This window comes from Chamaea fasciata, unplaced genomic scaffold (genome assembly GCF_029207755.1).
Source record: "Chamaea fasciata isolate MVZ Bird 193981 ecotype frontalis unplaced genomic scaffold, bChaFas1.0.hap1 SCAF_205, whole genome shotgun sequence".
NCBI lineage: Eukaryota > Metazoa > Chordata > Aves > Passeriformes > Sylviidae > Chamaea > Chamaea fasciata.
The window spans coordinates 1-11,749 of record NW_027094290.1 but is presented as its reverse complement, the minus strand read 5'-3'; the positions used below and the strand labels follow the sequence as shown (position 1 = coordinate 11,749).

The 11,749-nt window shown below is 48.4% G+C and overlaps 2 long non-coding RNA genes across 2 annotated transcripts; both read left to right on the top strand.

Moving 5' to 3' along the window:
* The first annotated feature begins 1,683 nt into the window (after positions 1-1,683).
* LOC136304856 (uncharacterized) lies at positions 1,684-4,678 on the top strand. Its single transcript, XR_010724859.1, has 10 exons — positions 1,684-1,807; positions 2,193-3,372; positions 3,451-3,492; positions 3,595-3,639; positions 3,734-3,775; positions 3,871-3,919; positions 4,010-4,051; positions 4,142-4,276; positions 4,384-4,463; positions 4,541-4,678. It is a non-coding gene; the product is annotated as an uncharacterized lncRNA (long non-coding RNA).
* Positions 4,679-8,194: 3,516 nt separating this feature from the next.
* LOC136304854 (uncharacterized) lies at positions 8,195-11,515 on the top strand. The gene is made up of 3 exons (XR_010724857.1): positions 8,195-8,225; positions 8,311-8,351; positions 8,436-11,515. It is a non-coding gene; the product is annotated as an uncharacterized lncRNA (long non-coding RNA).
* Positions 11,516-11,749: the final 234 nt, after the last annotated feature.

The following is an 11,749-nucleotide window of genomic DNA, read 5'->3' as shown; positions in this document are numbered from 1 at the left end:
AAAAGTTTTTACCTAATGACCATTCATCTATTTTCATCATACAGCTAGATGTAGTAAAAAACAAGCAAATACTTGTAGTAGTTTTCTGCCTAGATAGATCTGAGAACTGGCATTTCCCAAACTAAGGATGGAGCAGATATCTTCCCTGGATCATCCTGGAAAATTTGTTTAGTAGGCAAAGGGAATTCTTATAAATTACATTAATATGTTACTGTAATTTAGGGCGGACCAGCCACCGGCAGCAGGACTCCGGTTTGCTCCGGGCCGGTCAGGATTAGACATAAGTCACCTGGCAACCCCCCTGACTCCTTAAGGGACACATAGAAGACCTCAACAGAAACCCAATTCAGTAAGGATTCCTAAGTAAATATTTCTGGTAATTGCTTACAGTCTGGGAAGAATTTCCTAAATACTTACAAACTTAGGACATAGGGAATTCTGGGGATAGAACTTCCATCTCGGCCACCGGCCACAAGAAGAACAGTTCTCTTCCACAGAACGGAAGCCTAGCACCCCAGCGTTTCACAGCAGACGAAGGGTCACGCAGGGGAACGAACAATCTGCGGGATCTTTCTCGACCTCATCCCACAATGCCCCCTGTCTTCAGAGGGTTTCCTGGGCACACCCCGGCGGGGAGGTGCTAGTTCAGAGGGGCCTAGCTGTCTCTGCTTTTTAAGGGCTTGAATTTTAGGGAAAACTCCCCTTTTTTCTCCTCCCTGGAGAGACTTAAACTGAAGGAAACTGCTCTTTTCCAAAAATTTTAGGAGATTAAGTTAAGGGGCACAAGCCATTTATTTTCCATGTCACAGTTTAAGCAGAGGTAACTGCCCATATGCTAATTTTAAGTTGAAGGAACCCGTGCCTTTTTCAGCATTTTAAGGATTTAAAATTGGACTTCAGTTGCACTCGAACGGGTACCCCGGTAACACCTATCTCAGATGGGAGCAACCCAGGCGTATATATAAGCTTAACACCACCTGGGAGTTTATTCTGTTTTCCTTTGTAATTAATACATGAATATCCTTACTTAGAGGTGCTAATGAGCCTTACAGCATTCATAATCTTACTGTTCTTTGTCATCCTACTTAGTCACTCGTGGAATACTAATTGCAGTCACCCAGGAATAATTACCCCCGTCAACAGCAAATTACCCAAATTACTATCTTGCTATGTTACTAAAACACTAAGTTTTATTTTTGCCCTGTAGCCTGAAGTCATTACAGCCAAAACAGAAAAAAAGCATTATTACCCCGAGGAGTTTTTTTTCTCTGTCGAGCCCTGTACTTACCTTGCATTTGAGTCAGAGGAGCCAAACAGCTGCAGCTCCTTCGAGAGCTTTTATACCCCGTGGGAGTTGCCTCCTCCCTTTTCCCGGGCATTCTGGGAACGAGGGGCGGGCCCAATCAGGGGTATATTAACCCCAGCTTTTGCCAAGGGGCTTCATTCCCTCCTGGGAATCAGCCAGGGTAAGAGCTCTCCTCTCATTTCAGCGAAGAGGCTCTATTAGCTTATTTTTGTTAGGTGTTTTTGGGCACCTACAAATAACAGGAGCTCTGAGGACACTACAAAGAAGATGCTATCAAATACAGGGAGTATTTAAGTTCAGGGGTTTTGTTTGCACATTCAGGGGAGGAAAGGCGCTTTTGTAATTTCTGGGTTTGTTCTCATTTTCTTTTAGGAAGAGCACTACTCCTGAAGTTATAGGTCACATCCAGCACGATCTTCCAGATTCTTTCAGAAGATTTGTCACCTCAAAAGGGCCACTGTACACGTCAGAGGCAACGACCGAGATCCAGGCTTCCGATCGGTAAGGCGAGGACTACGTTTAGGGTACCCGGTTGAGAGTTAGCAGGTTTTGAAGGCAGCAAAATGAGGAACGACCTGCATTTGAGGGCCTCCCCCAAGGCTTTTTTGCAAGTAATAGCAGCTGCATTTATCCGTCTTATAGCACAGAAGAGCACCTAAGATACGTAAATGTGAGCACCTAAGTTTTGCTCACAGACCTGCCCTACAGTTTTGCCCCCTGCTAACTCAGGTACCGGACATTGTAACAGCCCTAGGCTTAGATGCGGGACGAAGCCACAGACTCGAGGACCCGGGCACGCTTAGGCGAGGGCGAGCGGCCGCCCCCTCGGGATTCGGCGCACGTGCCGCTAAATTCGTGCATCGATTTTCATTTTTCTTTTTCATAGCTAAGAGGCTAATCGGCGATTGGAGGGCCTTCTGAGACAGACTTATTTCCAGTCCAACGTGGATTCACCTTACCGGTCATCTCAAAGATAAGTCAGGGGCCATGGCCTCGAGATAGGACGACAGGGGTGTCAGAAATTTATGGGTCCGGTTTAACAGCTACCAGAGGGGACAGGGGTGTCCCTTAAGGGGCCACTTAGGACAGCCGAAGGGAACGGCTATACTTCAATAGCAACTACGGGGCACGCAAGGCAGAACGGTCCCCGTCCGCATCGTGCGGTCCGGCGTGCAGCGTCGTCCAGCCCCACTCAGCGATCCCGTTAGCTGTCAAGGGGAAGCATTAATTTTGATCCCAATGCTGTGGTGCAGGGCAGTCCAGTCCCGGTGCATGTCCTGTCAGTTGTCTGTTGTGCACTCTGTGTCTTTTGAGTGTCTTGTATTTCATGTCATTTTCTGTGGCTTTTCAAGGGGCCATCAAAATCCCGGCATCATTTTTAGCATCTCCGGTCCCTCAGTTCCTCGGCCAGGCGCCGATACCATCAAACCATCGACTCGGGAGCTCAGGCCAGCATGGGAATCGTATTTATTTTCAGAAGCATCCAGTTTACTGTCTTTTCAGGTCTTGTTCTGAGCTGTACTGACAGCCAAGCACCACCACGATCCATTCCGGTGGATTAGGACTTGTAAGGATGCAAAGCTAGGGAGAGGATTCTGACCGGAGCATTCTCGAGCGTCCATCTTTGCAGTTCTTGGGATAAGTCATCCCCTTAGCATCTTTTTTCCTGCAGGTTTCTCTGAGCCCGGTCAGCTCTCCATCCGTCTTACCTCGATCATCTCCTCCCGAGTTCTCTCGGTCCTCAGGGTCATTCCTCTCTTCGAGATTTTTTCTTTCCCTGTCGTGTCTCCTCGTTTGTTGCGTCTTGTGTCACGGGTGTGGGTGTGTATTTGGCCCAGCGCTGCTCTGCCCTGCCCTGTAGCACAGCTGGGTGTAGGGGTAATAGGACAAATTTGAAGTGCAGGGTGCATTGGCTTCTAGGTGGGATCTGTAGACTGACCAAGATGTGTGGAGCTGTCAAGTTATCCTGCAGCCCTTTGACTTTTGTCCTAACTTTCTTTCAGATGCAGACTGATTAACCCTGTGGGAGAGCAGCCCCTATCGGTGGAGTCGGTTCTCCCGAGAAGGTCAGTCCGAGTCGGTCTTTGCAGGGGAGGTGTAAATGGTGGCTCTGTTACAGCCCTGACCTTTGTCTTTGTTTTTAGGAGCTAATGCAGGATATTGGCAGTCCAGAAGAAGCGGGCAAGGTGAGCATGGACCGGTGAACAGAAGCAGTTGTTATTTCTCCGGTGTCAATTTCTGGTGCAACTCTAACCATCCACTGTTGGGTTGTTTTTTTTTTTTTTCAGGTGGTCTGGTTTTGAGATGTCCTGTTTGTGGATTCCAGCGGCCAGGTAGGTGTCAGCTTACGTCAGTTGCAGTTTGTCTTTGCAGGGGCAGTGTAATTGGTGCCCTTGTTACTGCCTGTTTCTTTGTCTCTATTTTTAGGAGGTAAAGCAGGATGTTGGCGGTGAAGGTGAAGCGTGCAAGGTGAGCATTGATCTGCGGACAGAACCGGTTGCTGTTGCTCAGGTCTCAGTTTCTGGTGAAAATCTAATATCTGCTGTTTGTTTTCTTATTTTTAGGTGGCCCGCTTGTGAAATGTCCCGGTCGTGGGTACCAGCAGCCAAGAGGGTGTGTGCTTAAGTCAGTCCCAGTTTGCCTTTGCCGGGGCAGTGTAAATGATGACTGTGTTACAGCGTTGTTTTTTGTCTTTTTTTTTAGGAGGTAAAGAGGGATATTGGCAGTCCAGGTGAAGTGGCCCAGGTGAGCATTGTCCGGTGGATGGAAGCAGCTGTTATCACTCAGGTCTCAATATCTGGTGCAACTCCAAGGTTGTATTTTTGTCTGTTTTAGGCAGTCTGCTGTCATTATGCTGAAGTCCCTTCTCCAATGTGGTGATGGACCGGGTCCCTCTCTTTGGAGCCCTTCAGAAGCATTACAGGACTGTGTGATCAAGCCTCGATTTCTCCGTTTGAAGCTGCTTTCCAGGTAGTCTTTGATAACGGCCGAGGAGTCGGGGAGGCAGGGAGGAGAGGAGGAGCGAGGGTCCTCTCAAGTATCAGCAATGTCAAATCCCTTGTCTGCTCTTAATCCAGACCTACGCCCTGACGATGCCATCACCCTCCAAGCACGGCCGAGGCAGCGGGCCCGAGCACCCGGGCGTTCTCAAGAGGCGGTGGGTAGCAGAATTGTTGGGTTTTGGGCGATGCGGTGCTAAGACCACACAGTGATGTTTGCTTTTCTTTATTGCAGCTGACTAAGAGAGAGCAACCTGGTGTTAGCAGGAATTTCCCTGAGGGAGAGGCGGCCTTCCTTTTCACCTGCCAGGATTCTGCATCTCCAGATGTCTGAGAGATAAGTGGAGGGCTCCGAGCCACGGAGGGGATGAAAGCGGGGGGCCGGGTTGGCTTTCCACCGGGCGGGGGTTTGGAGACGGGGCCATCCAAGAAGCGGCCCCTTAGGCTTCCTACAGGGAAAGTCTCCCTTTTGATCTCACCACTGAGGTGTGCAGGGCAGAGCAGTCCCGGTGCTTGTCGTGTCCCCTGTTTGTTGTGCACTCTTTGTTTCATGTCTTTTGCCTTAGCCCTTCAAGGGGCCTACCAAAAACCCTGGCATCCCTCTTAGCCTCTTAGGACTCTCAGTTCCTCGGCCAGGTGCCGATGCCCTCGGACCATCGACTCGGGAGCTCGGGCAGGCATGGGCATCGTATCTCTCTTCAGAAGCATCCAGTCTAATGTCTTTCTAGGTCTTGTTCTGAGCTGTACTGACAGCCGAGCACCACCAGCATCCATTCCGGTGGATTAGGACTTGTAAGAATGCAAAGCTAGGTAGCAGAGTGTGACCGGAGCATTCTCGAGTGTCCATCTTTGCGGTTCTTGGGATAATTCATCCCCTTAGCATCTTTTTTCCTGCAGGTTTCTCTGAGCCCGGTCAGCTCTCCTTTCAGCTTACCTCGGTCATCTGCTCCCGAGTTCTCTCGGTCCTCAGGGTCATTCCTCTCATCGAGAGTTTTCTTTCCCTGTCGCGTCCCTTTGTTTGTTGCGTCTTGTGTCACGGGTGTGGGTGTGTATTTGGCCCGGAGCTGCTCTGCCCTGCCGCACAGCTGGGTGTAGGGGTAATAGGACAAATTTGAAATGCAGGGTGCATTGGCTTCTAGGTGGGATCTGTAGATTGACCCAAGATGTGTGGAGCTGTCAAGTTATCCTGCAGCCCTTTGACTCTTGTCCTAACTTTCTTTCAGATGCAGATGGATTAACCCTGTGGCAGAGCAGCCCCTGTGGGTGTCATCGATTCCCCCGAGAAGGTCAGTCCCGGTCGGTCTTCGCAGGGGAGGTGTACATGGTGGCTCTGATACAGCCCTGACCTTTGTCTTTGTTTTTAGGAGCTTATGCAGGATATTGGCAGTCCAGGAGAAGCGCGCCAGGTGAGCATCGACCGGTGGACAGAAGCAGTTGTTATTGCTCCCGTCTGAATTTCTGGCTCAAGTCTAACCATCTACTGTTGATTTTTGTTTTATTTCAGGTGGTCTCCTTGTGAGGTTGTCGTGGCTCAGGCTGGCAGCGGTCAGGTGGGTGTGAGTTTAAGTCAGTCCCAGTTTGGTTTTGCCGGGGGGGGGTGTACATTGTGAGTATGTTACAGCCTTGTTTTTTGTTTTTATTTTTAGGAGGTAAAGTGGGATCTTGGCAGTCCAGGACCAGCTGCCTAGGTGAGCATTGACTGGTGGATGGAAGTGGCTGTAATCGCTCAGGTCTCAATTTCTGGTGCACCTCTAAGCTTCTATTATTGTGTTTTAGGTGGTCCACTCTTCTTCTGCTGAAGTACCCTCTGCCATGAGATCATGAACTTGGGCACCTTTTTTTGTGAGCCGTTCAGAAGCATTACAGGACTGTGTGATCAAGCCTCAATTTCTCTGTTTGAAGCTGCTTTCCAGGTAGGCTTTGATAACAGCTGAGGAGTTGGGGAGGCAGGGAGGAGAGAGGGTCCTGTCAAGTTTCAGCACTGTCAAATCCCCTGTGTGTTCTTAATCCAGGCCTACCCCAGGACGATGGCATGACTCTCCAAGCACGGCCGAGGCAGCGGGCTTGAGGGCCTGGGTGTTCTCAAGAGATGGTGAGTAGCAGAATTGTTGGGGTTTGGTCGCTGTGCTGCTAAGATCACACAGTGATGTTTGCTTTTCTTTATTGCAGCTGACTAAGAGAGAGCAGCCTGGTGTTACCAGGAATTTCCCTGAGGGAGAGCCAGCCTTCCTTTTCACCTGCCTGGACTCTGCATCTCCAGATGTCTGAGAGATAAGTGGAGGGCTCCGAGCCACGGAGGGGACGAAAGTGGGGGGCCGGGTCGGCTTTCAACCGGGAGTGGTTTTTGAGTTGGGTTTGGAGCTGGGGTTGTCCAGGAAGCGGCCCCTTAGGCTTCCTACAGGGAAAGTCTCCCTTTTGATCTCACCACTGAGGTGTGCAGGGCAGAGCAGTCCCGGTGCTTGTCGTGTCCCCCGTTTGTTGTGCACTCTTTGTTTCGTGTCTTTTGCCTTAGCCCTTCAAGGGGCCTACCAAAAACCCTGGCATCCCTCTTAGCCTCTTAGGACTCTCAGTTCCTCGGCCAGGTGCCGATGCCCTCGGAACATCGACTCGGGAGCTCGGGCAGGCATGGGCATCGTATCTCTCTTCAGAAGCATCCAGTCCAATGTCTTTCCAGGTCTTGTTCTGAGCTGTACTGACAGCCGAGCACCACCAGCATCCATTCCGGTGGATTAGGACTTGTAAGAATGCATAGCTAGGTAGCAGAGTGTGACCGGAGCATTCTCGAGTGTTCATCTTTGCGGTTCTTGGGATAAGTCATCCCCTTAGCATCTTTTTTCCTGCAGGTTTCTCTGAGCCCGGTCAGCTCTCCTTTCAGCTTACCTCGGTCATCTGCTCCCGAGTTCTCTCGGTCCTCAGGGTCATTCCTCTCATCGAGAGTTTTCTTTCCCTGTCGCGTCCCTTTGTTTGTTGCGTCTTGTGTCACGGGTGTGGGTGTGTATTTGGCCCGGAGCTGCTCTGCCCTGCCGCACAGCTGGGTGTAGGGGTAATAGGACAAATTTGAAATGCAGGGTGCATTGGCTTCTAGGTGGGATCTGTAGATTGACCCAAGATGTGTGGAGCTGTCAAGTTATCCTGCAGCCCTTTGACTCTTGTCCTAACTTTCTTTCAGATGCAGATGGAATAACCCTGTGGCAGAGCAGCCCCTATGGGTGGCGTCGGTTCCCCCGAGAAGGTCAGTCCCTGTCGGTCTTCGCAGGGGAGGTGTAAATGGTGGCTCTGATACAGCCCTGACCTTTGTCTTTGTTTTTAGGAGCTTATGCAGGATATTGGCAGTCCAGGAGAAGCGGGCCAGGTGAGCATTCACTGGTGGACAGCAGCTGTTGTTGTTGCTCCGCTCTCCATTTCTGGCTCAAGTCTAACCATCCACTGTTGATTTTTGTTTTATTTCAGGTGGTCTCCTTGTGAGGTTGTCGTGGCTCAGGCTGGCAGCGGCCAGGTGGGTGTGAGTTTAAGTCAGTCCCAGTTTGGTTTTGCCAGGGGGATGTACATTGTGACTCTGCTACAACCTTGTTTTTTGTTTTTATTTTTAGGAGGTAAAGCGGGATCTTGGCAGTCCAGGACCAGCTGCCTAGGTGAGCATTGACTGGTGGATGGAAGCTGCTGTCATTGCTCAGGTCTCAATTTCTGGTGTAACTCTAACATCCACTGTTTAATTTACTTTCATTTTAGGTGGTCCACTTGCAAGATTTCCTGGTCCTGGATGCCAGTGGCTTGGTGGGTATCAGCTTGAGCTTTATGTATTACTGAGTTCTGTTAGATTGTGGCGGTTGTGTTTTCTCAGTGACTCAGCCTGCTGTTTTCTTTGTGTCTTTGCAGGTGCTGCTACTGTCCTACACATGCCAAGGATTAGGGGCAAGCGGGTAAGTTGGCTTTTAGGCATTAGGGGTGATCCATAGGCATGGGGTGTGTAGCAGCATGCTAAATGTGTACCTTTTCCTTTTGCAGGTACCCTCTGGGTAGACTGTGGAGCCAAATCAGTATCTGAGGTGAGTTGGGGCAGAGGTGCTTGGAAAGCCTGGGGATTAGTTTCCTGTCACACAATTTTCACAGTTTGTACTTTGTTGTCTTAGGTATTGAAAGGAGGTGCGGAGCCTAAGTTTGGATACGGCAGCGCCGAAGTCCTCGGAGGATGGATTTTGTCCGCTCGTCTTCCAAAAGATAAGTGTTGGGGCTTGTGTTTGGGTGCAGGGGAAAGAACTTTGGAAGTGGGAGGCAATTTCACATTAGCTTAGAAGAGAGGGCCCTAGTGGGATGGGTCCCTCTGAAGTAACGGGAGAGGGTTTCCCCTCGGTCTCGCCGGAGCATTTGCCGGGCAGGGCAGTTCAGCATTCTAGCGTGTTTTGCGTCGTCAGCAGTCTTTGAGTCTCGGCGGCCTAGCGGACGTTTTCACCCGACGAGGTCGCCTTTCGTCCGGAGGCATCGCCACGGTCACCCGGCAGTCATCGCTTTCTTCACTCGGCTTCCCGAGCTTCTGGAGCGTCCTCTTAAAAGCTTAGGCACTTAGTCTAGTGAGCAGTTTTGTTTGTATTGACTTGGAACTGACTGTGTTTGTTTTGTATTGCAAGTGACTATGTTTGTTTTGTATTGCAAGTGACTATGTTTGTTTTGTATTGCAAGTGACTCTGTTTGTTTTGTATTGCCAGTGACTCTGTTTGTTTTGTATTGCCAGTGACTCTGTTTGTTTTGTATTGCCAGTGACTCTGTATTGTATTGCATTGCCAGTGACTCTGTTTGTTTTGTATTGCCAGTGACTCTGTATTGTATTGCATTGCCAGTGACTCTGTATTGTATTGCATTGCCAGTGACTCTGTTTGTATTGTATTGCCTGTGACTCTGTTTGTATTGTATTGCCTGTGACTCTGTTTGTATTGTATTGCCTGTGACTCTGTTTGTATTGCACTGCCTGTGACTCTGTTTGTATTGCAAGTGACTCTGTTTGTATTGTATTGCAAGTGACTCTGTTTGTATTGTATTGCAAGTGACTCTGTATTGTATTGCATTGCCAGTGACTCTGTATTGTATTGCATTGCCAGTGACTCTGTATTGTATTGCAAGTGACTCTGTATTGTATTGTATTGCAAGTGACTCTGTATTGTATTGTATTGCAAGTGACTCTGTATTGTATTGTATTGCAAGTGACTCTGTATTGTATTGCACTGCCAGTGACTCTGTTTGTATTGTAAGTGACTCTGTTTGTATTGCACTGCCAGTGACTCTGTTTGTATTGTAAGTGACTCTGCATTGCACTGCCAGTGACTCTGCGTTGCAAGTGACTGTTTGTATTGCACTCAAAGTCACTGTGCTTGTATTGCACTGAAAGTCACTGTCCTTGTATTGCACTCAAAGTCACTGTGCTTGTATTGTATTGAAAGTGACTGTGTTTGTATTGCACTCTAAGTCATGATGTTGCTGTATCCTACTGTATGACTTATGCTTGAGCTGCCCTGCCCTGGCACAGTCACAGTTAGGTAGAAGAGTTGTAGGGCTTTGCAGTTCATCTTTTTTCTGTGGAGTTTTGGGTAGAGAAGGTATGGGCCCTGAGGGGGGATGATGCCTAGCTGTCAGGTAACCACTTGTTGACCACCTGTCATTGTCTTGCAGGTCTCCGGGCAGGATTAGTCTCTCTGTGGTTGCTGATGCTACGGAGTCTCTTGGAATCTACTGGGTAAGCTGAAGAGTGACTGTGTATGTCTGAGACTTGTCTGTCTGCTTGGGTTTGCCTGTGCGAGTGTGTGTGCTGACTGGTTCTAACCTTGTGTGTGTGACTTTTGCCTTCCAGGTTTTTCAACACATTTTAAATTTAGAATAAAAAATCCCCAGCCGGGGGGGTTTTTTTTTTTTTCCCCCCGGCTGGGTTTTTTTTTCCTCGGTCCCGGCCGGTCTGCGAGGCGACGTTCATCGCCAAAGTTTGGGCGCCGACGGCCTAGGGACCGGGGTTTTCGTCAGGCAGGCTGATTTTTTCAGGGCTCCCGGGAACCACGTTCCCGAGGAGCGGTGCGAGTGTGTGCTGATGGTAGGGGATTGAGAGGTGAGAGAGGGTGGGTTTGTGTGCATGTTGACTGGTTCTAACCTTGTGTGTGTGACTTTTGCCTTCCAGGTTTTTCAACACATTTTAAACTTAGAATAAAAAATCCCCAGCCGGGGGGGTTTTTTTTTTTTTCCCCCCGGCTGGGTTTTTTTTTCCTCGGTCCCGGCCGGTCTGCGAGGCGACGTTCATCGCCAAAGTTTGGGCGCCGACGGCCTAGGGACCGGGGTTTTCGTCAGGCAGGCTGATTTTTTCAGGGCTCCCGGGAACCACGTTCCCGAGGAGCGTTGCGAGTGTGTGCTGACTGTAGGGGATTGAGAGGCGAGAGAGGGTGCACGGTGCGCATGCTGAAGGAGGTGTGTGCGGTGGACGATTGTTATGTTTTATGTGTGCTGCTTTTGTTTTGGGTTTCCTGTAACAATAAAACAAGATATAATGAGTGTTTCAGATTTTGAAAAATGGTTCTATTGTGTTAATAGTCATTTGGCTTGTATTGCCTTGTATTGTTCTGTATTGGCATTTGCTGCTGTATTTCAATGTATTGCTCTGTATGTAAATTGTAATTTTATAGGTGTGCCTATGGACTGTATCTGTATTTGCATTTGTATCTGTTGTTTCTGTATGTTTACTAAAGTGTAAAGAAACCCATTCATGCAATAAAAGCTGAATATACCCTAATAAAGATGCCCCCCTGCCCCCCCAATAAAGATACCCCGTGCCCCCCTCTCCCCCATTTGGCTCCTGTGTTTATTTGGTGTCAGAGTCATTTATTCTATTTCCTACCTCAAGGTAAGTCTATTTTCCTCTCTACACCTTCATGCTATTTCCTTTTCTGTCTAATTCTGCTTCTTTCTCTCTTAACTCTTAATTTTTCTCTGTTATTCTATTTCTAGATGTTTTTCTGTTTCTCTTTCTCTTTAACTCTCTTTTTCTGTCTGTTTTGCTTTCAGTCTGTTTCAGTCTGTCTTTTGCTTTCACTCTAACTGTTTCACTCTTTCTCTCTCATGCTGTTTCTCTGTTTTTCTCTTTTGATTTCTATTTTTCTCTAACCCTGTTTCTCTGTATGTCTTTGTGTCTATTTCACTCTCTATTTCACTTCCTTTCTATTTCTCTCTGTCTATTTCTCTCTGGCTCTGTCTTTTTCTCTCTTTGTCTGTTTCTCTGTGTTTTTCTCTGTTTCTTTCTATTTCTCTGTCTTTGTCTATTTCTCTATTTCTCTCTGTCTTTGTCTTTTTCTGTCTTAGACAAAGACAGAGAGAAATAGACAATTTCTCTCTTTGTGTTTTTCTCTTTCTCTATTTCTCTCTGTTTCTGTCATTTTCTCTCCATCTCTATTTCTCTCTGTCTTTGTCTTTTTGT